The sequence below is a fragment of the Protopterus annectens genome, chromosome 5.part0, assembly GCF_019279795.1.
Source record: "Protopterus annectens isolate FY-2018-M chromosome 5.part0, PAN1.0, whole genome shotgun sequence".
Lineage (NCBI taxonomy): Eukaryota > Metazoa > Chordata > Ceratodontiformes > Protopteridae > Protopterus > Protopterus annectens.
Window position 1 is genome coordinate 1,627,975,761 of NC_056735.1, and position 25,178 is coordinate 1,628,000,938.

General features: G+C 39.9%; 1 long non-coding RNA gene across 2 annotated transcripts in view; it reads right to left on the reverse strand.

Annotated features, from left to right (window-relative positions):
- Nucleotides 1-25,178, reverse strand: part of LOC122801800 — a 1,337,717-nt gene that overhangs the window by 934,684 nt on the left and 377,855 nt on the right. For both annotated transcript variants that reach the window (XR_006364805.1, XR_006364806.1), the window contains exon 2: nt 2,463-2,677. This is a non-coding gene — a long non-coding RNA (uncharacterized LOC122801800). The remainder of the gene's footprint in view (nt 1-2,462; nt 2,678-25,178) is intronic.

Below are 25,178 nucleotides of genomic sequence, written 5' to 3' on the forward strand. Positions count from 1 at the left end.
TTTACTTGCCATACTCAAAAAAGTAAGGACACTGAAATTGAAAGCACATAATTTAAGTACCAAAGAAAGTTGCCGTTGCTATGCTATCACAAGTATGGAAATTCAGACATGATTTTTACGGCAATTCTACATCACTGTTACACAAAGACCCAAACACAGATACACACACACACACATGCACAGCAAATTTAAGAGACTACCTTGCACACAAACCTTATACTGTTACTGAAAAAGCTCATAATCCCATAATAATAGCAGATTTGGCATCTGTTACTAAAATTACTTTTTTATGGGTCAAGTGTACAGTACACAAGAAAATAACCTCCTAAATACTTACCTACAACTGCATTATTGAGCAATGTGAGTGTAACGGACTGTTTGGCCACATCAGAAATAGGAAAATGACAACAAATTTACAGTACTATATTCAAGAAGTGTAATTAGCAATGCTTCAGTGTAGGCAAGAATGCACTATCAATTCACATAACTGTAAATGAAGCAAAGAAGAAAGGACACAAACTGAAGTACAGTTTATGAGCAACAAGATTGAATGCCTTTTGTGCTACACTTCCTTAACTTTCAGTGTGTGTGTGTGTGTGAGTGAGAGAGGCAGCCTGCAGGTATCTGCTGGGCTTTTCTTCCCTTTTATGGTGCAAGGAATGCTAGCGCAGTAGTTAAGGGCTGGAAATTCTTAACACTGCACCTCTGACCTTTGATGACTTAACAGAAATTTCAACAGAGGAAGTACCAAAGTTTGTGCCACAATTAGTTATTTATTAAAAACTTACCCAGAAACACTAAAGCAACTCCAATTATTTCACTAACCAGTACTGCTATGTAACGAAATTATAAAGAGGGGGTAACAAACTGGCTGCACCATTCAGTTACCACATGCAAAATGCTTATTTATTTATGTAACTTCATTTTTCTGGAAGCACTGATCCAGACTATTTTCAAGACCAGCCCAGTGAGTACAACACATACAAGCACTTCTCAAGCCTAACGGCAGTACAAAACATACATTAAGGAGAACTATTCAACAATTTAACTTTTGAAGAGATAGACAATACAATCCATACAAAGACAAAAAATATGGTTTACCAAATTTCACAAAACATTGCAGCTGCTGAGTACAATCACAGAGTATGTTTGCAGGCTGGGTGATGTGCTTATATATGTATATACATATGTACACGTATGCATGTACATGTGTGCATATATATATATATATATATATATATATATATATATATATATACATACACATACACACACACACACACACACACACACACACACACACACACACACACACACACACACACAATGAGAATAACAAATAGTGTAGTATAAATGGTTGACAATGCTGTTTTGGGGAAACTACAAAACATAAACAAAAAGAAAGTATTGGGGATGGGTAGATTTGAGGAAAGGACTACAACTGAATGCCAGGTTTGTGTAATATGTGTTTTAAAGTCATGACAGTAGCAGAGGTTAAGTAATGTGGGGTACAGAAGCAGCTGTGCTTTGCAGATTTTTGCAAGACTTTTTTTTTTTTTAATTTCAATCTGTCTTCAGTATACAATTAAACTGTTTTTAGATAGAGGGAAGAGATCCACAAACTTTTGGGGCAAAGAAAGAGAAGCTATGGTCTGAAATACATAGCTCTGTGTGAGGTGTTTGTAGTGAGGATTCTAAGGGAAGAACAGGTCAACGCTGATACAAGCCGACTATCTGCATGTTGACCAGCCAGCCTACTTGTAAGGGGAAGGATTCAATTCTAACTCTAAAAACAAGACTACCAGTAGTAAATAATAGTAATAGTAGTAAATGGGATCTTTGTTTTACAGATACATACTTTGTTTTGACTAATGTTAGGCTGTGGGTCTCCTTTGGAGAATCAAATAATAAACCTGCAAATATGGTTGCCAATTAATCGCAGAGCTGAAAGACACTATTTATGCTGCTGTGATGAAAGTGAGCACACAAACACACACACACATATATATATATATATATATATATATACACATATATATACACACACACACACACACACACACACACACACACACACACTCACTGAAATTTTTGTTCTAGAAGGATAGCTACTGCATGTCTGCATTTTACAGAGAGAAAGTGAGAAATCTTTATTAGCCAGAACTGCAGTTTGTTAATGATTTCATGTTGAATTTACCACTCTTTCACACGTGCCCAGAAAACAACTACTACATACTACAGTGCACTGCATTGTGACATGACATACCATACCATAAAATACAATGACGAGGTTATTTGAGGGAATAACAGAGAACACTCTCTGGCTAGGATTCTATTTTCTTTTAACAGGCACAAATATGTAAATACAGCCACAGTTATTAGCCATGCATAACTTTACAGCCTTTCTATTCTCTCCTTGTACAGTGCAAAACATCAGCCTTTTTGGTGTTCTATACACTTACTTTAGAAGCAGATCTTGCAAATTCATGAGAAATTACTGCCGCTGTTACCATAGCACTCTTTGTTGTCGAGTTCAGCACCCTCCTGTGGGTCACAGACTCTACACTTTACTTATTTCCATCAGTATTTTGACCGTTTGCTTCACTGCATGCTGTAATACAATAGGGCATCTTGTATTTCAAAAGCCTGCCGAGAAGCGCCCTGAAGTTCTGGAGACCTGGTCAAAGAAAAAGAAATGCAGCTGTCATGCACTGTAGAGCACGTCACAATCACTGTACTTTTAATGCATTTCAAACTCACAGACTGCCAGCCTATTGTATCCTGTGATGCAGAACCTGATAAGTTAGTTTTACTCAGACTCATTTATTCTAGTGGAAAATGCTAATCCAGGATTCCACTACTGTTCCAGTTTCATTGCTTGACCTTCCAGGGCCACTGACTGCTGTACCTCCCAGATGATCTTAAATTCAAACTCAGACAGGAATATAGGATAGTATTTTTAGTTACGCTGCACAAAACCTTGTGCACTACTAGCCATAGAAATTCAGAAAAATATACAAAATCGATATATTTTAAAAACTATCATACATTTATATGGTGAGAGGCTGCATACCTCTGAGGAAAAAAGTAGTTTATAGAAAAGTTAGAGAGAACTTTCTTCACCATTCAGTTTTCTTTGATATTACTCTGGGAAAAATATTCTGCCACGATTTTCTTTTTATACAAGTGCAACAAAAACGAATGCTTTACCCAGCTCTGATAGTATAGAGGGTTAAAACCCTGACAACGTCCCTGGCAACCCCAAAGTTTAATTAGTGGTTTGGGATCCTGAGATGCCAGGGGAGCAAGGAATGAGCAAGACAGTCTTGAGGGGATACACCAGTTGCTAAAGTGACGGTCGTGCCCTCATAAGCCCACTACATGCTCAGTGATGAACATGTAGCTGGGTATGCGCTGTGAAGGATAGGGTCTTGAGGGAAAAAAAAAAAATAACCTAATCCTCCTCATGAATGGTTGCCCCATTCCTTTTCTCCTCAACCCCAATGAATAAATGGGGAATATGGATGCCAGGATGAAGAGCTTGATGGTCAGAAAGGAGGATATGAGCAAAAATAATTTCAGAAAATGAATGATTTTCTGTTCAAGCGTTGCATGGCCTCATTGATGTTTACATACCTGTATTGGTACATACTACTGAATACAAATGCAAATCGCTGGTAATAGGCTAGTAAATGCAAACAGCACTAAGGGTAGACACTGGCACATGCTAAGTGCAAATGCAGATCTGAAAGTTTGCTGGTGAGTGCTACATGGCTAATTCTAGAAAAATCTTTCCAGCCATTGCTGTACTACCACCCCTGTAAGCATGCCTTCCTGCCAGCTAGACACGCCAACATCTTCTGCTTCAAACACCAAAGAATAGATGGCCACATCTTACTACTACAGAAGAATGCAATGATCCCTCATAATGCATCCACAATACCTGCTTCAAGTAATATACAACCACAGAACAGATGGTTACATCTCATTACTACAGAACCATGCACCGATTTCCCTACAATGTATCCCAAATGCCTGCCACAGATCTCATTACTACAGAGCCATGCACTGATTTCCCTATTACATCCTGAATGCCTGCCACAGTTTCACACTGAATTATCACCTGCCACTGTAGGGTATTTTATTTTTCTTCTACACTGTCAAGTCTGCCCATTTGCCTGGATTTCAGATGATGTCACTGGCTTTGAAATGCTTGGTACCTCATAAGCAGAAATAATACTGCCAGTACAGAGACTCATTCAGCTGTAGGGGCAAGACATCCATCTCTCTCCTTAGGCTGTCAGTAATGAAACACAATACTTTCCCAATGAGTCAACCATCTGGTTGTGAATATTAAATCAGCAGTTTGGCCCAAGGGGCACAAGACCATAATGACTTCTCAAAACAGCTAGTCTGCAGCCCCTGGGCACCCAGTCCTCGCTCCACAATTCACAAAGGATCCTACAAGCAACTATACAAAAGCCAGTCAAAGAATGTCAAAAATTTGTATCTGGCACATTGTGCCCTCTAACGTTCTCTTTGATCTCATCACCGTTTCTCTCTTTTTGATGTGTTGGACTCCAAGACACCATGGCATAACTTGTCTTCATCAATTTCTTATGCTTGTAAGCGTAACCATCCCCACCACCACAAACTACTGCTACTTGACAAGTACTTTGGAGATCAGGGTACTGAAACTAGCCTTGTGACAATTTATGGAAGCACATGAAAAATGGTTACAAGACAGCACAGATGTAGCAGTTACAATACATACAGTGAACCAACAAAGTAATAACAGCTCCTGGAAGGGTTCTTATTGCATGTGCATGCTTACAATGTACACAAGGACACAAAGTGAAAATTACTCACGAAGGCATAACAGTCACGGAGTACACAAAGGCAGCTGCAATGTACATTGTACTACAGTGATCAGAATACTTAAGATTGCACACTACCATTATGTTGGATGAAATGCCATTCTGAATCAGAACTCCAGAAATAAATTGACATACAAATGTGACCAATATGGTTAATCGTATACAAGATGAAACATACTTCTATCCTACAAGATTTAAAACAGTTCTTAAGACTTAAAAACAGCAGTATACATTTATGAGGCAACGACAAAGCTGATGATGCTGAACATATTAGTAAACAAAATACTTAACATCAGGGGAAACTATGAATAAATGAATGCTGAAACAGTGCAAAGCATATACATAATCCAGATATTTTAACAGCTGGGGGAACATACTGAGGTCTGCAATTTTTTTTCATTACCCCTGTCACAAAGTTAGCTCTCCAGGAGCATCTTTTTCTCCCAGTACGATATCATCAGTGGCATTACTTGAAGCATATATACCCATTATCTGAAAAACATCAACTGCCATGTTTGTGACAGGGTATAAGCATCAGTGTTAAAAATGTGGGGGTCACATCATGCAACGCTTATTGTGTACGAACAATAGAAACCATGTCCAGGGCACGCATATAATGCAGACATTTTTTCATATTTTTTATCCCAGAATTGTAAATGTTGATGGGACTCTACGCAAGATTCATGCCTCATCAACAAGGTAATTTTTATGAATCAAGAATGAGTTATGTAAAACAATCACCAGCCAGAATAGGTACCTGGGTCCTTCCACAAAAATGTATAAAACAAGCAGAAAACAACAAATGGACCCAGTGCCGACAGCAGGACTTGTAGATAAATCCGTCTTTAATGCACAAACAAAACCTGGACATAAGCGCTTTCATGGTATCACTACTTCACATCTGATGAAGTAGTGATACTACGAAAGCGCTTATGTCCAGGTTTTGTTTGTGCATTAAAGACGGACTTCTCTACAAGTCCTGCTGTCGTCACTGGGTCCATTTGTTGTTTTCTGCTTGTTTTATACAAGAATGAGTTATGTTTCTGGGATGAACTGGCACAACTTAAAATTCCACTTTAAACCAAAGGCTTAAAACAAGTTTTGCCTGAGACACTCCTAAACTAAACCTTCCACAATATCAGACTGATATGTATACTGACTTTATAGGTATAACAACTTCAGATAATTCAGAATAAAAGCTTTCTAAAACAAACTAAGAGTCAATCTGATTAACTGACCAGCACATTCAAATCTGACCAGGTAATCTAATAAGGTGATGGCTTTTGATCACTGATCAATAACTGTGCTTTGCAAGCTAATCATACTACATGTCATATCCTACCTGACAGTCAGTGCTGTAATGAAGATTTTTCTATGCTTTGCCTACACCTGGACTGCCTTGTGACTCAGGCAGTGGATAAAAATGATGCAAAACAATATTTCCACTTTCCAAAACAATGAATAAATAAGTACACTCATAATATTGTTCTCTCACTGGTCAGGGAACATATGCAAACAACCTGTGAATAAAATACCCAAAAGTAACAATGCCTTCTATCAGCTTAAAAAATCAGTAAAATATACATAAATAACAAATATATCCTTGGCATGTCAGCTGACATGGATAGGGGACCTTCTGCAATTGGTAGTGATTGCTATCTCTGATTCTGCTGTCATCTTCAGGGTTACTTTTCTTTCATCTCCATGTGTAGCAGCATGTTTACCTCCTGTCAGTGCTTTTTTATGGTGTTGTGTTGTATGTCGTGCAAGGTGTGTATGCCTAGCTCCTACATTACTCAGTTCAACTCTCAAACATTCAGACAGTGCAACCTTTAAGAAAGGGAACAGGAAAACATATATTTATATATCCTCGTATGTAATGAAATTGCAGGAAAACACAGTTGTGTTAGAAATTTACTATAACTGTAGATGTTCCAGTACGTCACTATTGCAGTACTGAGTCTTGGGAACTCCTGCTTGAAGGAGCCTATGGTTGGGCTCATATACCATAGAAATTTTACCACCCACCTCCTTAACCAACATCAGGATTTCTAGGGTCATCCACCAGCATCAACCACATTCAGTTCTTTTTTTATCACAGTGACAACTTACCCCCTAGGAGAAGCATGGGACTGTTACTAGGAATAGCAAGGGTAAATGGGAGGGAAGGTGATATGGCATGGTACCCATCTCAACCACAGGTAGCAGGGGAGAGAGGCGAGAAGGACAGGGTACAGCAACAGTGATCTATTTAAACATCTCCAATTAAGTTAAGTTCCTCACACAACAATACTGTGTTCATCAAAGTCACTGTTGGAGTGAGTCCTGGGAAGATTCCCAAAGCCATGTTTGAAGGAGTAGATGGCAAGAGGTCGGGGCCAGGTTAAGAAGGCTCTGTAGTGTAGCAGAGGCAAAATTGGCTCTGGTTCTTGAAATGGCAACAAGGTTGCAATGGCAAAGTTGTGAAAAGAGAGAACAAGGAGCTGATTTAAGAATGGGCAGAAATGGAATTAAGACCAGTAGTGGTCTCTTTTAGGAAAGCTGTAGTCGTTGCCTTCATCCTGTAAATGTGCCCTTATGACATTTGTAATCTGTTTGACATAATAGGGATAAAAAAGTCAATGCAACTGCTTATTAATTTTGATATGATATATTTTCCCACAGGTCTCCCTACTTTGTTCTCTGCAAAGGAGACCAGTAGATGGATCTGCCCTATTAGTGGAATTGCAGGATTCTCTCTCCTTTCTTCTGGGGATTTGGGAAGAAAACTGGGAGATGACTGGCCCAGCTGAGAGCAAGCTTTGATACAACCCTGTGTATAGAAGACAGGATTAGTTCTAAGGGTGAATTCTGTCCTTGTAGAAGGGCAGGAAAGGCTCCTTGCTCATGAGTGCTTGAAATTTAGAGATATGTCTGGCTGAAGTTGAGGCAAGCAGAAGTGTGGCTTCTAGTTGAGCAAACTTAATGGATGCTGAAGCAAATGGCTCAAAGAGATGTACAGTGAGCTTTTCTAACAAACAATTGAGGTCCCAGTTAGGTACAGGGTGTCAGCTGGATAGTCTTAGGTGTAAGATCCCCTTGAAGAACTGTTTCATGTGGAGGTGACAGTAAGTGGGGCAACATGGGCAGACATATATAAATAGCATAAGCATGTACCTTAATGGAAGAAAAGGACACGCCTTCTTTGTATAGGAAAGACAGGTATTCCAGGACCTGGGCTAATGAAACTATTCTGGGCAATACCCCTTTAGTTCGTCACCAGACTGAAAAACTTATCCACTTGGCTATATATGACTTCCTAGTACCTGGTTTTCTAGCTTCCTTGGGAATAGAGGTCACATCCTCAGTAAATACATACATACATAGAAGGAATTAAGACCAAATCATCCAACCAGTGAGGTTCAATATATTGCGACTGGGAAGAACCATAGACCCTTTGTTCTGAGTAAGGGGGTCCACACACACTGGCAAGACTCTGGTTCTCTACTGCTGAGTGAAAGCAGGAGGGAAAATGTTATCTGGGCCATTGTGGTATCATCATCATCATCATCTTTGCCCGTCTGCCCTTATTTTCTGCAGTATCTTGGGGATGACGGGTACTGGAAGGAAGGCATAAAGAAAACTGCCTATCCAGCAGAAGGTGAAGCTGGCTGTCTGCAGATGTTTTTCATTTGCCTGTTTTGAATTAATACAAAGAGGTCTACTTCTTGCATACTCCACAGATGAACTAAGTAGAGGAAGTTCTTCCTTTTCAACATCCATTTGGTATTTAAGAAGTTACTGGTGACAGCTGCAATTTTTGGGGTAGCTGACCGAGATCTATGGCCAGTGTGCACAGAAAGCAAGAGTGGGTACTCCCCTCTTGTTGATAAACCACATGACTATGGTGCAGTCTGTCCTGATTTGGATAGGTGCAGGATCAATTTGTCTCTGAATGTTTTCATGCCTAGAGTGAGCACCATCACCACTTCTAGATTTATGTGACTGCCTGACATTTACCTGTCCCATGTCCCTTGTACTCTCAAATTTCCCTAGCGGGACCCCCCAAGCCAGATCATGGTAGATCTCCTGAGTACTGAATGAGATGTTTAGGTTTTCCCTGATCCTGTCTTCCCATCGCAGGATCTCCTTTTCTTAGACAAATGAGTGGTGGAATGGTGGTCTCCAGGGGGTGCTGGTGTTGGGACCAACATTTTTTTTTAAATTAAACATTGCACCTTTTCTTCATGTTGAGCTTGGGACAGGTGCATCATCAAGATACAAGATGCCATGTGTCCTAGGATTCTTACTTTGGATAGGTTTGGTGAAGCGTGAGAGAAACGTGATTTTGTCCAAGGGCAGAAAGGCTTTCTGTTAGATTTAGTCTTTATCAGCTACTAGAAAGGTATCTTGGAGAGTGGGGCATAACTGTCACTTTTGGATGTTCAGGGTAAGGCCTATCTTTTGAAAGCAGTTCAAAGTGGTTTGCATGGTTCAGTGGGGTTGGCTCCTCAGTCAGGCATGTTTGCAAGTCACAGGCCTTGCTGCATCTATATGGCACAATACATCAAAAGCATCATAGCAACATTTCAGTGAGCGTCTAGACACCTGGGCCCATTATTTCATAATTCTGGATGTCCTTCTTTAGATTCTTGTCTTGAATCCCCCTCTGCCTTGGATTTATAATGTCCTTGTACACATACAAGGTATTTGAGCACGAGGAAAGTACAGTTGTGTACACTTACCATAAATGTAGATGTTCGAGTTTATTTACTGTTGCAGTCATTACATTTGGGTAATCTGCTGGCAGGTTGCCCTCAGTCGGCCTGAATAACAAAGTCTTGGGTCCTGCGTCGGTTGCTGTCTCCTCTTCCATGACATCAGGTCATCAGGGGTATAAAACATGCAGCCAACGCCATTTTATTCAGTTTTTCTTGCCCCAGATGTCAGGTGCCCTCCAAATGGGGAGCAAAAAAAAAAAAAAAAAAATGTATATATATATATATATAAAACTAAACAGCAATATAAAAAATGCACTTTTAGCAACATAAACATTACCTTCATCTAAAAGCAAATCCACCACAAAGGCTTTAGAATACAGTGAAGGAAAGAGAAGTTATAGAAAAGGGGGATGGCGGGTGGGTAACCCGGACTGCAACAGTGAATACACTCGAACATCTACATTTATGGTAAGTGCACACAACTGTACTATGTTCTTCGTGTTTCACTGTTGCAGTCATTACATTTGGGTAGAATCCCAAAGCTATGGATGGGAGGATGGAACTAAATAGCATTAGGAGTGGCTTTCAGGCCCTGCAGAACTGCAGTGGCAAAGCCTGCCCTAGATTTAGAAAAGAGAGGCAAATGATAATGGTTTGTGAAGGTATGAACAGAGCTCCAAGTAGCAGCTTCTAGAATGTCTTTGGTTGGAACTCCTCTGAGAAAGGCTGCTGAAGTAGAGGCAGCTCTGGTGGAATGTGACCCGATTCCCTTGGGTACAGGTTTACCATGATGCAAGTAGCAGAAACAAATGCAGTAGCTTATCCACTTAGAAACAGTCTGCTTTGATATAGCCTTCCCCTCTGATCCTGATGCAAATGCCACGAGTAGTTGCTCAGATGTTCTTAGAGATTTGGTCCTGTTTAAGTAGAATCTTAGTTGTCTGTGTATGTCCAATGAATGCAGAATCCGCTTCCCCTTATTCTGCGGACTTGGGTAAAATGTGGGCAGGTGAATAGTTTGGTTAAGAGCCACACTGGATACCACCTTAGGCATAAAGGAAGGATTGTTCCTGAGGGACACCCTGTCAGAGTGAAATGTAATAAAAGTCTCCACAGCCATGAGAGCCTGTAGTTCTGAAACCCTTCTTGCTGAAGAGATTGCCAAAAGGAAAGCTTTTTTCCAAGATAAAAACTTTATATCCGCAGTAGCTGCTGGTTCAAAAGGAGGCAGGGTGAGTTTTTCCAGCACAAAATTGAGGTCCCATGCAGGAGTTGGTGATCTTCTGGGAGGCCTTAAATTTTTGGCCCCTCTAAGATACTGCTTTAGCAGAGGATGAGAGAAGATAGGAGGCTCCGTGTTGTAATGAGCCAAAATGGCAGAGGCATGGATTTTTATTGGAGAAGGATAAGCCCTTGTCAAGCATCTCAGTCAAGTATTGTAAAATCTGAGGGATATTTGGTTTTGCTGAGTCCATTCCTTGTGCTTGGTTCAAACCACAGAATCTCTTCCATTTATCAGATAAGATTTTCCAAAATGACATCCATAACAAATTTACTGAGAGGTGTTGTTTGAATAACTACATGATCAGCCATGCCACTAGGTTCAGGGTTTGGAGCTGAGTGTGCAGAATTTGATTGTTCTGCTGAGACAGTAGATGAGGAATTTGAGGCAAGTACCAAGGAGAGAGTCGAGACATATTCCTTAGAATTGGGTATCAATGCTGGCGAGGCCAGTCCGGAGCAATTAGGATAACTTTTGTTTTTTCCTGTCTGGCCTTTAGTAAGACCCTGGGAAGAAGAGGCAGAGGAGGAAAGGCGTAGACTGATAGGTTTATCCAACTGAAGGACAGGGCATCCACTTTCCATGCTTGTCTGTGATAAGTCCTTGTGCAGAATATGTCCAGTTGATAATTTTGGGGAGAGGCAAATAGATCTATGTCTGGGCTCCCCCATTTCTGTGTTACCATACTGAAGACTTGTGGATCCAGTTTCCACTCGTGAGGGTCCATAAGATTTCTGCTTAGGTCATCTGCCACATTATTTTGTTTTCCTGGCAGGAATTGAGCTTGAAGATGTACTTGGTAAGTCAAGGCTGTGTCCCACAATGCCACGGCTAGTCTGCAAAGGGGGTAGGAATATGTGCCCCCCTGCTTGTTTATGTACCACATAACTGTGTAACTGTGGTGTTGTCCGTCATTATCAGTAGTTGTCCTGGATGAAGAAAGTCCTTGAAGGCTGTCAGGGCATTCCGAACAGCTAGCATCTCTTTCTGGTTGATATGTAGATGCATTTGGTTTGGATTCCATATGCCCTGAATGCATCTCCCCACCAGGTGGGCCCCCCAAGCATAGTCTGATGCGTCTGTAGTTAGGGTTTGGGTGGCAGGGGGTAGAGTGAATGACAGTCCCTTGTTTTGGTGACATGTCTCTGCCCACCAAAGAAACTCCTGTTGTAGGCAGGGAATGAGTGGAATCCGTTTCCAGACTGTGACAATGTTGACTCCATAAGCTTTTTAGGTACCACTGAAGTTTCCTCATATGGAGTCTTGCATATGGAATTAGCAGAATGCAGGATGTCATGAACCCCAAAGCCTGCAGAATTTGTCTTGCAGATAACTGGGTTTTTGTTGCCATCTGTTTGAAGTATATAGTCAGTTGTCTTTGTTTGTCTGGTATAAGGTAAGCCATCTGGACAGTTGTATTCAAGCTTGCACCCAGGAATGTAATTTTTTGAGAGGGTACCAGTTGTGATTTCTTTTCATTTATTGTGTACCCTAGTCATGTTAGAAGCCTTTTTTACAAATGCCAGACGTTGAAGAAGAATGTCCTTGTTTTTTGCTTGAATGAGACAGTCGTCCAAGTAAGGACAGATTAGTATGCTTCTTTGTCTGCAGAATGCAATTACTAGTGCCAGGCACTTTGTAAAGACCCTGGGCGCAGTAGATAAGCCAAAGGGCAGTGCAGAGAATTGGTAATGCATAAAACCTGCCTTGAAGCGGAGGTATCTTCTGCACGATTCCCTTATTGGGATATGCAGGTATGCCTCTTTTAAGTCTAGAGTCACTAACCAAGCGTTCTTGCCCAGCATGGGCAGTAGCTTTTGTAAAGTCAGCACTTTGAATTTTGGAATGTCCAGGAATGTGTTCAAAATCAATAAGTCCAGTATTGGATGCCAGACATTGTCTTTTCTGGGTACCATGAACAGTCTTGAATAAAAACCTTGTCCTTTTTCTGGTACTGGTTGAATAGCCCCCATATCCATGAGGGACGTAATTTGTTTCTGAGCCTCTGCCCAGTGATTCTGTGGCAGGTCTGGCCAACTGTTTGGAATTGGAAAAGTATGGAAATGAAATCTGTACCCCTGGGATACTATGTTTAATACCCCCACTTGTCCTGGATAATTAACTGCCAATTTTGAGCATGAAGTGCTAATTTTCCCCCCAAGGGGGCTGCCAAAACATAAGTGCTTGGTGATGGCAGAGAGAAGTCATTGAGACTGTTTACTGTAGGGTTGTGCTTTGTTTCCTCCAGATTTGGAGGTGGAGGCACCCTATTGCTTTGACCTGTAAGAACCCTGTGATTGGTATCCAGAGTCTTTTGAGCACCTGGATTTGCCTTGAGAGGCTCTGCTGGGCACAGGAAAGGACCAATTTTTAGTAGGCCAGTGCCTACTGAATCTGAGTGGCTGCACTTGTAAGAAATCTTTTGCAGTTTGCATAGATTTAGCTTTGTCTTCCATTTTTTTTAAAACCTCTTCTGCCTTATTACCAAACGGAGTATCATGCTTTAAAGGGGCATCCAACAATTTAGCTTTAACATGATCAGGCAGATTTTGGTCCTTGAGCCAGGCATGCCTTCTAATCACACATCCAGTAACTGCGGCCCTGCAAGATGCCTCCAAGGAATCAAAACCACATTGCAAAGTATGCTTTCCAACCTGTTCTGCTACATGCAATAATTCCTGTAATTCTTTATTTTCCACACAATCAGAAATCAACATCATTTTCTGTTTCAATAGGCCCATAACATGCTGTTGATATTTAAGCATATGAAACTGGCAGTTTAAGGCCCTAACTGCCAAGGTTGCAGACGTATAAACCTTCTTTCCCCATCTATCCAGCGCCCTGGAATCTCTAACAGAGGGGGTATGATTTTTTGGCTGTAGAGGCCTTTACATCTTTGGGACCCTGTGAGATAGTTTCAGGATCAGCAGCAGGATCTTTTAATAGAAATTTGTGAGAGTCAGGAACCCTGTAATATCTGTCTGGCTTACTAGGAGCCAGAGTTAGGGAATCAGGAGCCATGCTGGATTCTGAAAACACATCATCAACAATGTCTAATACAGGAGGTATAGCCAAAGGCCTATGCTGAGGAAGAAGGAAATCCCCAAGCCTCTTTTTTGATTCAGAGAAATCCTGACTCTCCCAATGAAAATGTTCCCTTAAAGTATGCAAGGTTTCTCCAAAAGAATAATCCTCAGGAGGAGATGCAGATGGGATGGATTCTTCTGCATCTGAATCCTCACAGGGTGGTACAGAAAATTCCTGATCAGAAGAGGAATCAGAAGAAATAGAAACCTGATGTGAAGATTCATAATCAGTGTCTTGCCTAGGCCTCTTAGCAAGGGGGGGGGGGGTTGGGAACCCCTGATCAAGGTAATTAAGTCCTCAGCCATTTTGATCATCTGTTTTTTAGGCATAGGGGGCCTGAGCACGTGGCTCATGCGTCAGTTTTTTAGACTTAGAAGTTAGTTTTGTTTTTGAAGCCGGCGTCGGTTTTATATAAAAATGTTGAGGCCTGAAAACACCCTCAGAAGCCGGTGCCTGCTCAGTGGCTCCGGACACATCCGTGGGTTCAATACTCTGAGAATCTCGCGGCATACCAGACTGTGCATGGGTCTCGGTAGAGGCCTGCGACTCAAAAGTAGAGGGTATCAGGGGCTACGAAAGCGCCTCGAGTACCGGCGAACCGGCGACTGGCTTAGGAGAAGATTCGTCATCAGTTTTGGACCTCGACGTCTGTCTCTGGCTTTTTCTTTGCGCTATTTGTTAATTCCGGTAGTCGGATTGCTATCCGACGACATTTCAGGGTAATTAAATCTGGATCCAAAATATTTTGAAGCAAAAATATACCGATGCTTAATAGTGTGTTGGTTAAATCTAGCACAAAACCGACAGCAAGGCACATTATGATCTGGGCCTGGGCAAGGAATACAGTACAAATGAAAATCCTTATGAGGTATTTGCTTCCCACAAGTAAAGCAATTATTAACGTTTACTGACATCGGTAAGGAGCAAGAAAAAGTTTCCCCAATGGGGTACTTAGCTTTAATTGAAAACTTCGGTTCTGAAACTCGAATGCAAACATTTCAGGAGTCGGCCGACTGGCACTTGCAAACTGCTTCTGCTTTGGGCACCGCGCGGAAAGAAAGACTGAATAAAATGGTGTCGGCTGCATGTTTTATGCCCCTGATGACCTGACGTCATGGAAGACGAGACAGCAACCGACGCAAGACCCAAGACTTTGTTATTCAGGCTGACAGAGGGCAACCTGCCAGCAGATTACCTAAATGTAATGACTGCAACAGTGAAACACGAAGAACATCTGGCAGATGAGAGCTCTCATGGTCAGGATAACCGAAGTGTATGTTTTCTTGCCAAACTGGTTCAAAATTCTACTTCCCCTATCACTGATAAAGGGATTCTGGGATGCAGGCCCTGTGGATCCCATGGGGGTCTCTGGAGACAGAACAGCTGGCTCTGCCAGTGAGCCCTTATAAAAAGATGCTTATGGGTGTCAAGCACCCTGTAGAAGTAATCTGGCTTCTTTGGATGGGGTGTTGGGAATCATGCTGCAAAGATATATCAGAAATACATCATCCAAAACTTCATGAACTGGTGGGATCGCCTAGGGTCTAGGTTCAGGCAGATGCAGAAGGTTTCTGTTCCTGGTCTAAGTCTCAAATAAAGGATTCCTTAATTCTGTGAAAGCTGACCTCAAAGGAAAAGTTCACAGGAAATGAAGTCGAGGTTAAGATGTTTCCAGAATCAGAGTCAATGTACTGATGGGCGATTAAATGCTCCAAATAAACCATTTCCTTCTCACCAGAATCAAAAGAATCTGAGTCTCTCTAGAGGGAATGTCCCTTTTTCTTTTTATACAGGAAGTTCCAGGCATAGGTTCATTTACCAGTGAAGGCAGCTTGCATTTCTTGAATTCTATGAAATCCTGCACCATTTTGACAGGGTCTTGTAGAGTGATTCAAGATGAAGAAGCTGGTGACTTTGGCAGCACAGGTTGGGGCAACTCCAGCTGCCTCTTTGGCTTGTGTGACTTGGGCATGGACCTAATGGATGACAAGGCCTCAAGATGCAGGCAGACAGCCATGGCCTCAATCCATTCACCAGGTACCGCTTCCCTTACTCCAAACAGATGGATTCCACCCTTTCCCACCATATCCAAGACCTGTGCATTGGAAGACATAGCCAGTGGAGCAACTACAGACCCAGACACTCACCTGGTTTTGGTTCATGAGTACATAACAGGAGACACGATAATGGCAGCTTCTGGAAGGATTGCCCCTGTGATGACCTTCCACTGGACCAGTAATCAAGAGGCCTCAATCCTCACCACTGGCACCTGTGGGGGGACGTTCACTGACAGCATAAAAGGTACAAGCACAGTATTTCCAGATGCAGCTCTGCATCAAGTGCAATTTCCCTTAAGATCCCACAGAGACCACAGTCAGTTCAGGACTGGTTTCTCCCTCTTTCTCCAAATCCCCAGTAAGACTCCCCACTGGCACAGCTATGGGACTGAGATCTCAGCTGAGTGACCAAGCCAAGACCTCCAGCACCCTCTTTGTCCAACTAGTGCTTTGTGTCCCTGCCCAAGTAACTGACACACACACTCTGAGGTTTGATTTACACACGCGCGTGCGTGCATGCATGCACACACACAAACACACACACACACACACACACACACACACACACACACACACACACACACACACATACACACACACACACACACAGACCTGAGGAAAGCTGGTACAGGTTTACTAGCTATGCCCTCTTCTGCCCAGATTATAAGGTAGTTACCACTCACACCAGTCACTCCTTGTCAGTTACTTTAGGGCCCTTAACAAAGGGTGTCCAATCTTACTGTGTAATATTAATACGAATACAAATGGTAGTTTGACAAAGAGCAAGGCTATTAGGAGTGACCCACACAGTGCCACCAAATAAACATGCAAGTACTCCCAAAACTGAAATATCTCTTCACAGATCAGCTACAATAAAAGGTTTAAATATATTTAATAATAAAAGAGCAAGAAAATACTCCGTATATATTCACAGTGACATCAGAGTTCAAACTCATAGGAAATATTTAAAACAACATTGAAGTACGGCCTCAAATAAATAAAGAAAAATAATATCTAAACTAAGCTTCACTATAATCCTGACTGTATCTAACAGAATTACTATACCTTAACAAATTACTAATACAGCAAGGCATATGTTATGGTGAATGTCTCTTGTTGTTGTCAGGTCCAAGATAGAATACAGAATGCTCTGTCTCACTTCTTAAAATCATATCTAAAATATTACTGCTGAGATAGCTTGCAGGATGACATCATTTATGGTCACCTGACTTCTAGTTCCCAGGTAAAACCCCAATGCTGAAGCTGGCAGTATTTAACATCTACCTGTAAAAATACTCATACATGGGCTTTAGCTCAGATCTTTGCCGGGTGCTTGAAGTAATAAAACAAGTGCATTCCTTCATGCTTCCAAAGTGGCAATTAGTTCACCCCAGAGACAATACATAAAGCTTCCTAGTACAGACTTTGTCTCTCTAGCTGAACTGAAACACCTTTATGGCCTAGCCTATAAAGTAATTTAATTTCAGATATTTTTCTAAAGTTTGCTGGACTGAGGTTAACCTCCTGTATTCCAGTTTCACTGTTAAAATATACATTTAAAATGTTACAATAGTGCATATAGATTTCTGTTCTCTTCCAGAAGGGCACACTGTGGATACATTTTAATCACAAGTACTTTACAAATACCTTTTCAACACAAACATCTGGACAAAGCAGTTTGATATACACAACAGACAATTCTAATACATTTGTAACACAAGCATCTTGTATAGATTAGTTTGATATTCACAAATGACATATAATTATTTACAAACTTCCAGCTAGCTGTGCTGGCAGTACCTCCTTTTGTCACAGCCCCAAAGAACTTGGGCTCACTTGTCACTGCGATAAGAGACTACAAATGTACCCTGCCTGTGTTGACGACTTCAAGACAGGGTAGAGAGTTGGACACATCTAGAATGTTAGCCTCCTTGACTTTCTCCTTCTTCAAACACTTCTAGTGTATTTTCAGGAAGTCTGCTTGGGGGACCTGTGGATATCATGGCATGTATAGTCCTAGAACGATCCTTTCTAAGAAATCTAATGAACAAGTCAACCCTACATTTAATGGTTCTGTCTCTGAAATAAGCATAATACTTGCAACTAGGCAGGTCATGCTCCTGATCTAGGCAGAACAATAGGAATGGTAGCCCCTGTGTGGAATTTGTTTTCCACACTGAAGGCAGTTATTAGCGTTAACTGACATGAATCAATAATCATAAATAAGAAAAATAACAAGATTCCCAATGGGGCACTAATTGAACTCTCTTGTCTCTGGCCTGACAAGCGCAGCTGAACACTTTCTAAATCGGACTGACAAAGCAAGAATGAAATGAATATGGCATCAGATGAGGACGCCTTTATTAGCAATAATATCAGCTAGGGAGCACATACCTCTCAACCTCTTACTGCAAGAAATCTGGACAAGGCCTGTCAAAATGGGGGAACAAGGACCAAAAATAGGGACATGTTTTAAATTTTGCTGTTATAAATTTAGAAAGTTACTAGAACAGTAGTTGTGTTACCATACATTTGAAGTCTGAAACTCAATTGATTGTCATTATTTATTGACTTCAGTCCTTTAATTATCCCAGTGATTTGTCAAAAAAACACATTTGTTACGAGGAACAGACAGAAAATATGAGGCATAAAACTGGATATTCTGTGAAAATCTGTACAGTTCAGAGGGAGGGCTTCTGCCGGATGGGAGATGGTGAAATTCTCTGGGTTGACCATGGAAATCTGCATGTAGGAAATCCCAAGAATCAGGATTGCAACAGTGACTATGATGAACACCTTCATGTACAACCACTGGTTCAAAGAACCATCAATATACTGGAGGACTGCAAGAGGGTAGCAGGTATGCAGTACAGAAGGATCCCCCTACATCAGCTCAAATAATGAGTACATACTTGCTATATCCAACTTCAAGGGCCTTCTGCAACAGATAGCTGCTGGGAAGAATGAGATGCAGTAAAAATTAAACTTTAAAGCAAGCTGCAGAATGGCCAGTAAGCAAATGATCTGAAGGCTGAATCCTGCAACGTCAAAGTGCCACAGGAGGTGCAAGTCCTGGAGCCACAGTACAATCTACAGAGCTTGGTAGGGACATGAGCCAATGAACAAGTAGCCATGACAGAAATATAGCCAGTGAAGACCTTCATGGAGTAAGCAATGGAAGCAGCCAAGTCCAGGAAAGAAATATCTTTAACAGCAGTTTTTTTTTCCAATGGGCAGTTAATTTCAAAATGGCAAAACATAATACAGTATTTGCTTGCTTAATGCAATTCACTCCCTTCCCTGAAGCAAAGATGACCAACAGCTGTTCCACCTTCTGAAATTATTACACCCTCTTCATGTAAAACCCAAGTTGGTGATGCATGTGCATCATGACAAGGGCTCTCATTTTCAAGGTTTTTGCCCCTGGAAAAAAAAAATGGAAGATGAAGTGACTGTTTAATGACAATCCAGACATCACTTTCTGAAGAAGAAATAGGGTTACTCATAAGGGACACCTGATCCTTTTGCAAAACCAGCTCCCAAAGAATAACAGCATGAAGCAAGATCCTGCAAGGTGATTGCTATCGAGTGCCTTTGGCGACTGTTTATGTTAGGGCACACAAGTATGCACTGTCCCTTTTGTGACATGGGCCAACTTGATATTATCAGACCTATTTTTCAATCATTGTTCTTAGAAAAAAAAAAACGTGTATAGCAGTGGCAGCCCCCTTGCTGGATGTGGGTGAACATCTTTCACTGACAGTAAGTTTGTAATGCCTGACATTAGAGTTTCAGTTTTTTATACTTTAACCTTAAACTTTTTAATGTTGAAAAAAGTACAGAATTAGAGTAACATTAAAAAATGTGAAAAATGTTTATCTGAAAGCCCCATCAGTATATCAGACAAGTCAGCTCCATGCACCATATCCCAATACCTTCTTTTCATTAATGCCAATTAGGCAAAGGTTTTTCCTGCTCACCTTGTCCTAGTGGCCTGTTAGCATTTCACTTGTTCAATACAGACTTGGTTGCCCATTATACTAGCATCCACCTGCCTTGCATCCTTCTGTAGATCTAAACCACATCAGACTGATACGTCTGTGCCTGTTCTATGTCCTTCACTCTCAGATTTGGGTGGCACACAGTCTCCAGTTTTGGGTCACTCTTACTTAACCTTTCTAGTAGCTGAGATAATGGTGGGAAAGAAGATCGATTTTGAAAAAAAATATATTTTACTCAGCTCTTTTAATCCATACTGCTTTCCAGTTTTCATCATTGCTGTTTTTCCATATGTGTGTTCCAAAGACTTTTTTTCACTAATACTTGACACTGTCATTCATTTTCTGTTACTGCAACCATCTAGGATATGTTGCATCTATGACCACAATCACAATGGAAATCTAGTTCAATGTCAGCTTCTCACTAACAACCCCACCTGAACTACTGCTCCCTGTACCATTCAAAGCCCACCACGACTTTTCAGCTTTACTTAAAAATCTAACTGCATGTTATTTATATGAAATTTTGCATTAAGGTGAAAACAAAACAAAACTTTGCATATGTGTTAATAAGCTGTGCTCCGTACTGTTGTTTATAGTACAGTCTGAGTATGCAACTGCTTTATGTCCGTTTTCTTTGCTGTCTTTGTGTTATATCTCCTTATTTTAAGTTTACTGTACTTTAAGTTCCTAAGCTGTAAATATGGAGCAACTTACATGTTCTTTTGATCCATGTCACGGCTGAAAATGTTCTTGGTACTAGTCTACCTACAAAATTAATCCGGTGATCTCAGGTGGTAAAATTCAAAAGTGTGGTTAATGAAGACAAGCTGCCATTCAGGCATACCTTACAACTGTCCCTGATTTTGGCTTGTATTTTTCCCTGTCCTTCACATCTTTCTTTTGATTTTTTTGCAAGAATCATACAGTCGGCTTACAACTGCAGACTAATAATACGCACTCATATTTTTTCCTGTTGAAAAAAATACATGTTGATGTAAAACCTGTTCTAATAAATTCTTAAGTGAATATCTAAAAGTTGTCCCTGATTTGGGGCCTTTACTTCCCCCCCCCCCATTGTTTTTGGCTTCAATCCTGACTCTCAAGCTATGCATCCTAGAAGAATAGGATAGCATTCTAAAAAAAAAAAAAAACACGATGGAGATGCAAACCAACAGCAGCTTTCATCAGAGTGCTAGCTGCCATTTAGGAGACAAGGTAAAGTTTTCTACTTGCAAGTCCTCAGTTTCTAATTTCTTTTTTTTTCCTCTTCTTGTCTTTTACAGTTCATTTACTACATAAACAAGAAATAACTCCTCAGTGGAGTCCTTTTGAGAAACTTGTGCTGTGACAACGGTAAGGAAGATGAAGATACCTGTAGTAATACAGGGACAGAATATAATTTGTTTCAGTCCTAATCCATCTTTAACATTTTATATGAGTGGCAGCAATGAAGTATGATCCTGCAACAGAGTTCCTGTCTGAAGCCAGTGGTTACATTAAACTCAAAACTGTGGCTACTATCATCTAAAGAAATGCCTTTGTTAATATGGAGTGCTAAAAACCCAAAACTAGTTCACTACATTGAAAGAGTATTACATGTAGATGTTAAAAAAAACAAAAGAGGAGGAAATCGGATGAGTGTTAAAAATCTATGGTTTTATGCCAAAAATATTTTCACTTCGAATATAAAGAAAAAGCATATAAGAGAGAGACATACTGACATTCCTAAACATACACGGAACTTCACCGGACCAAGTAATACACCTTGTCACATTATATACATTTGAAAAGTCACATGACACAATTCTTTTCATGTGACCCAAAACATTTGCCAACGCTTTAATCCTTTCCTTTTTAAAGCAACTTTAAAATTCTCCCCATCATACATACCTGGGGCATTACATGCATTAAGTCTAATTTGCCAACAATATTCTTTCCAGTCTAATTCATCTTCTGCATCCAGTCTTTCATTACAGTTAGCGACTTGATCTATAGCTGAAAAATGGAAACTAACCTCTACCTTTATGTTTTTGAACTACATGCTTTGCTAGCCCATTACTCATATCAAGCTTTTCTACTGCTCCATTATGTTCATAAATCCTGCGGCAAAGCTTCCTAGTAGTTCTCTCTATATAAAATCCTTCACATAAATCACATAGAACTATATAAACTATATATTTGGATTTGCAGTTAAAATTATAATTTAAATACATTTTATAATTCCTAGCCTTAAAGTACATCTCTTTGGCTTCTACTACTAGGTTACAAAACTTGCAGTTCCCACATTTCACCATCCCTTTATCAACATCTAAATATGCACTTCTTTTATAAAGATATTGTTTTTAAATTATTCCCCCTTCTTGATACAAACTGGTATTGATCACCTATAACTTCCCTTAGTTTTTCAAAATTTGCTAAAAACTTCCAATTATTCTTCACAATTTGCTTAATATTTCTTTCATCTACTGTATTGGATAACACACACCATAAATTGAAAATTTCTTGTCTTTTTATTATTATTTTTTCTTTTGTTCTCTCCTCTACAATGTGAGGCCACAACTTCATTTTTCATATCCCTAACTAATTCACTAGGATAGCCCCTTACATAGAACTTATTTTGTAATGTACCACATTCATTGTAGAAGAAATCATTCTCTTCTGTGAGTTCACTCAACCTTTGAAACTGTCCTTTTACTATGTTCCTTTTAAAACTGGCCTTATGCATACTATTATAAATAACTGTTGGTATTCAACTCCATTTTATAAATCCTCACTTTTATATTGTTGACAGATTTATAGACCACAAGATCTAAAAAGTTTATCTCATTATAATTACTATTAATAACAAACTTTAAATAGTTAGATACATTATTTAAATAAGTACAAAATTCAGATAACTTTTCCATGCTCCCTTTCCAAAGAAAAAATAAATTGTCAATAAAACACTTATAATATACAACATATTTGAAAAATTCTGATTTATATGTATACTCTTCTTCCCAGCTAGTCATGAAAATATTTGCATAACTTGGAGCCATTACCGCTCCTATAGCTACACTATTTTTTTTGCTTATAAATAACATTATCAAAACCAAAAAAATTGTAGCTCAAAATCACATCCAGCATTTCCATTACAAGTCTAGATTCATTGTCTGTGAACATTCCAGAAGAACGCATTTTTCTACTTACAACTCAAGACCTTCTAAAATAGGAATAGTAGTATATAAACATACTACATCTGCCGTTACCAAAATAATGGCTTCATCTATAACACTTTGGTAACACCATCTTTGAATGCAAACGAATCTCTAATAAAAGATTCATTACAGCTTACTATTTTTTGTAAATGCTTGTCAGCAAATACAGCCAGTGGTTCAGTTTTGCTTCCCTGGCTTGCCACAACTGGTCTAAAACTAGGTTTGTCCATACACTTATGGACCTTGGGCAGGCAAGTTCACCTAGTTAAACTGTTATCAAACATTCTATCCACCATTCCTCAATACATACATCCATTACACTGAATGCCTATTTTACATCAGCCCAGGACACTTGCATATTTTTTTTTTTATCACTTAACATGTTATTCATTTGTTCCACATAGTAAGCTGCATCTAAAATTACTACTGCATTTCCCTTATCAGCTTTTATAATATATACATTTTGGTGTTTTTTCAACTCTGATAATGCATCCCTTTCTGTCACATTTAAATTGTAAAAAACAGTATTTACTTTGTTTTGGAATAAATTCCTTACATCATTTTCACAGGCACTCAAAAAAGCTTCCAATTCCAGCCTTAAAGGTGGATTAAATACACTAGTTTTTTTTTGAAATTTTTTTTTTCACAATTATCATTTTCAACCATATTTTTATATATACATATCAAATTTAACTTTCTTGTGAATTCCCTCAAGACATTTAATGTCTGTATTAAGTCAGCTCTTTGAGAAGGCACAAGTCAGGCCCTTACTTAAGACCTTTAAATGTTCGTACTGGAACACAAAACTGGACAAGTTAACAATCTTAAAAGCATCAGTAACAGTACCTTCATTTATACAATCCATCGATTCCCCCACATATTGTTTGAATTCTTTGGGTACTTCCATCCTTCTTTTTTTGGCTTGTACCAATTCTGCTGACCAAAATTCTTGCTGTTCCACTGCCCATTGTTTCTGGGTCTCCAATTCGCTTGCTGAGGGGCCTGCACTGCTACTTCTGCCCACATTCTGCGACCTGTGCCTCCATCCTGATATATGGCCATTCATTGAAAACCCTGCTGCTGGAATCCATTGTTGTTTCTAGGATTAATACCATTTTGTAAGTCCACTGATTTATCTGTATCTAAACACATTCTTTTCCCGATTTCTCCTTCCATTCACTCTCTGCCGACACCTCAGTTTCAGAAAAGACACGTCCCCTTTCTGATTCTACTGGCTGATTCTCGTTCAGTCTCTTGTTGCTATTAGCACCAACGTTGACTCCTTTTTCTCAAAAGCTCACCTTCTTGGGCTACTTTATCAGAAATAGCTCTCAGGTTTAAGTCAAAAGTTCTTTCTACAATTACATCCTTGAGGCTATTATATAAAGCCATAATTTTGTTTGTGACATCCATAGTCAACTTTATTCATTCCTCTAACAGCAGCCTTATGTAACTTAAACCTGCAGTTTCATTTATAGCTTACCAAGCCTCCACAAAGTCAACTGTAAAGTTCTCACCTGTTGGGGCACTGGAAACTCTCAACCCTCTGGGGAACCATTTAACTGACAAACATGCTTCAAAAAAGAAGAGAGTACTTAGATGCTGATAAAGGGATGGTGAAATGTAGGAAATGCAAGTTTTGTAACCTAGCAGTGGAAGCCAAAGAGATATACGTTAAGGCTAGGAATTATAACATTTAACTGCAAATCCAAATATATAGTTTATACAGTTCTATGTGATTTATGTGAAGGATTTTATATAGGGAGAACTACTAGGGAGTTTTGCTGCATGATTTATGAGCATAACAGAGCAGTAGAAAAACTTGATATGGGTAATGGGCTGGCAAAGCATGTAGTTCAAAAACATAAAGGTAGAGAATTTAGTTTTCATTTTTCAGCTATAGATCAAGTCCCTAATTGCAATGAAATACTGGATACAGAAGATGAATTAGATTGGAAAGAATATTGTTGGCAGATT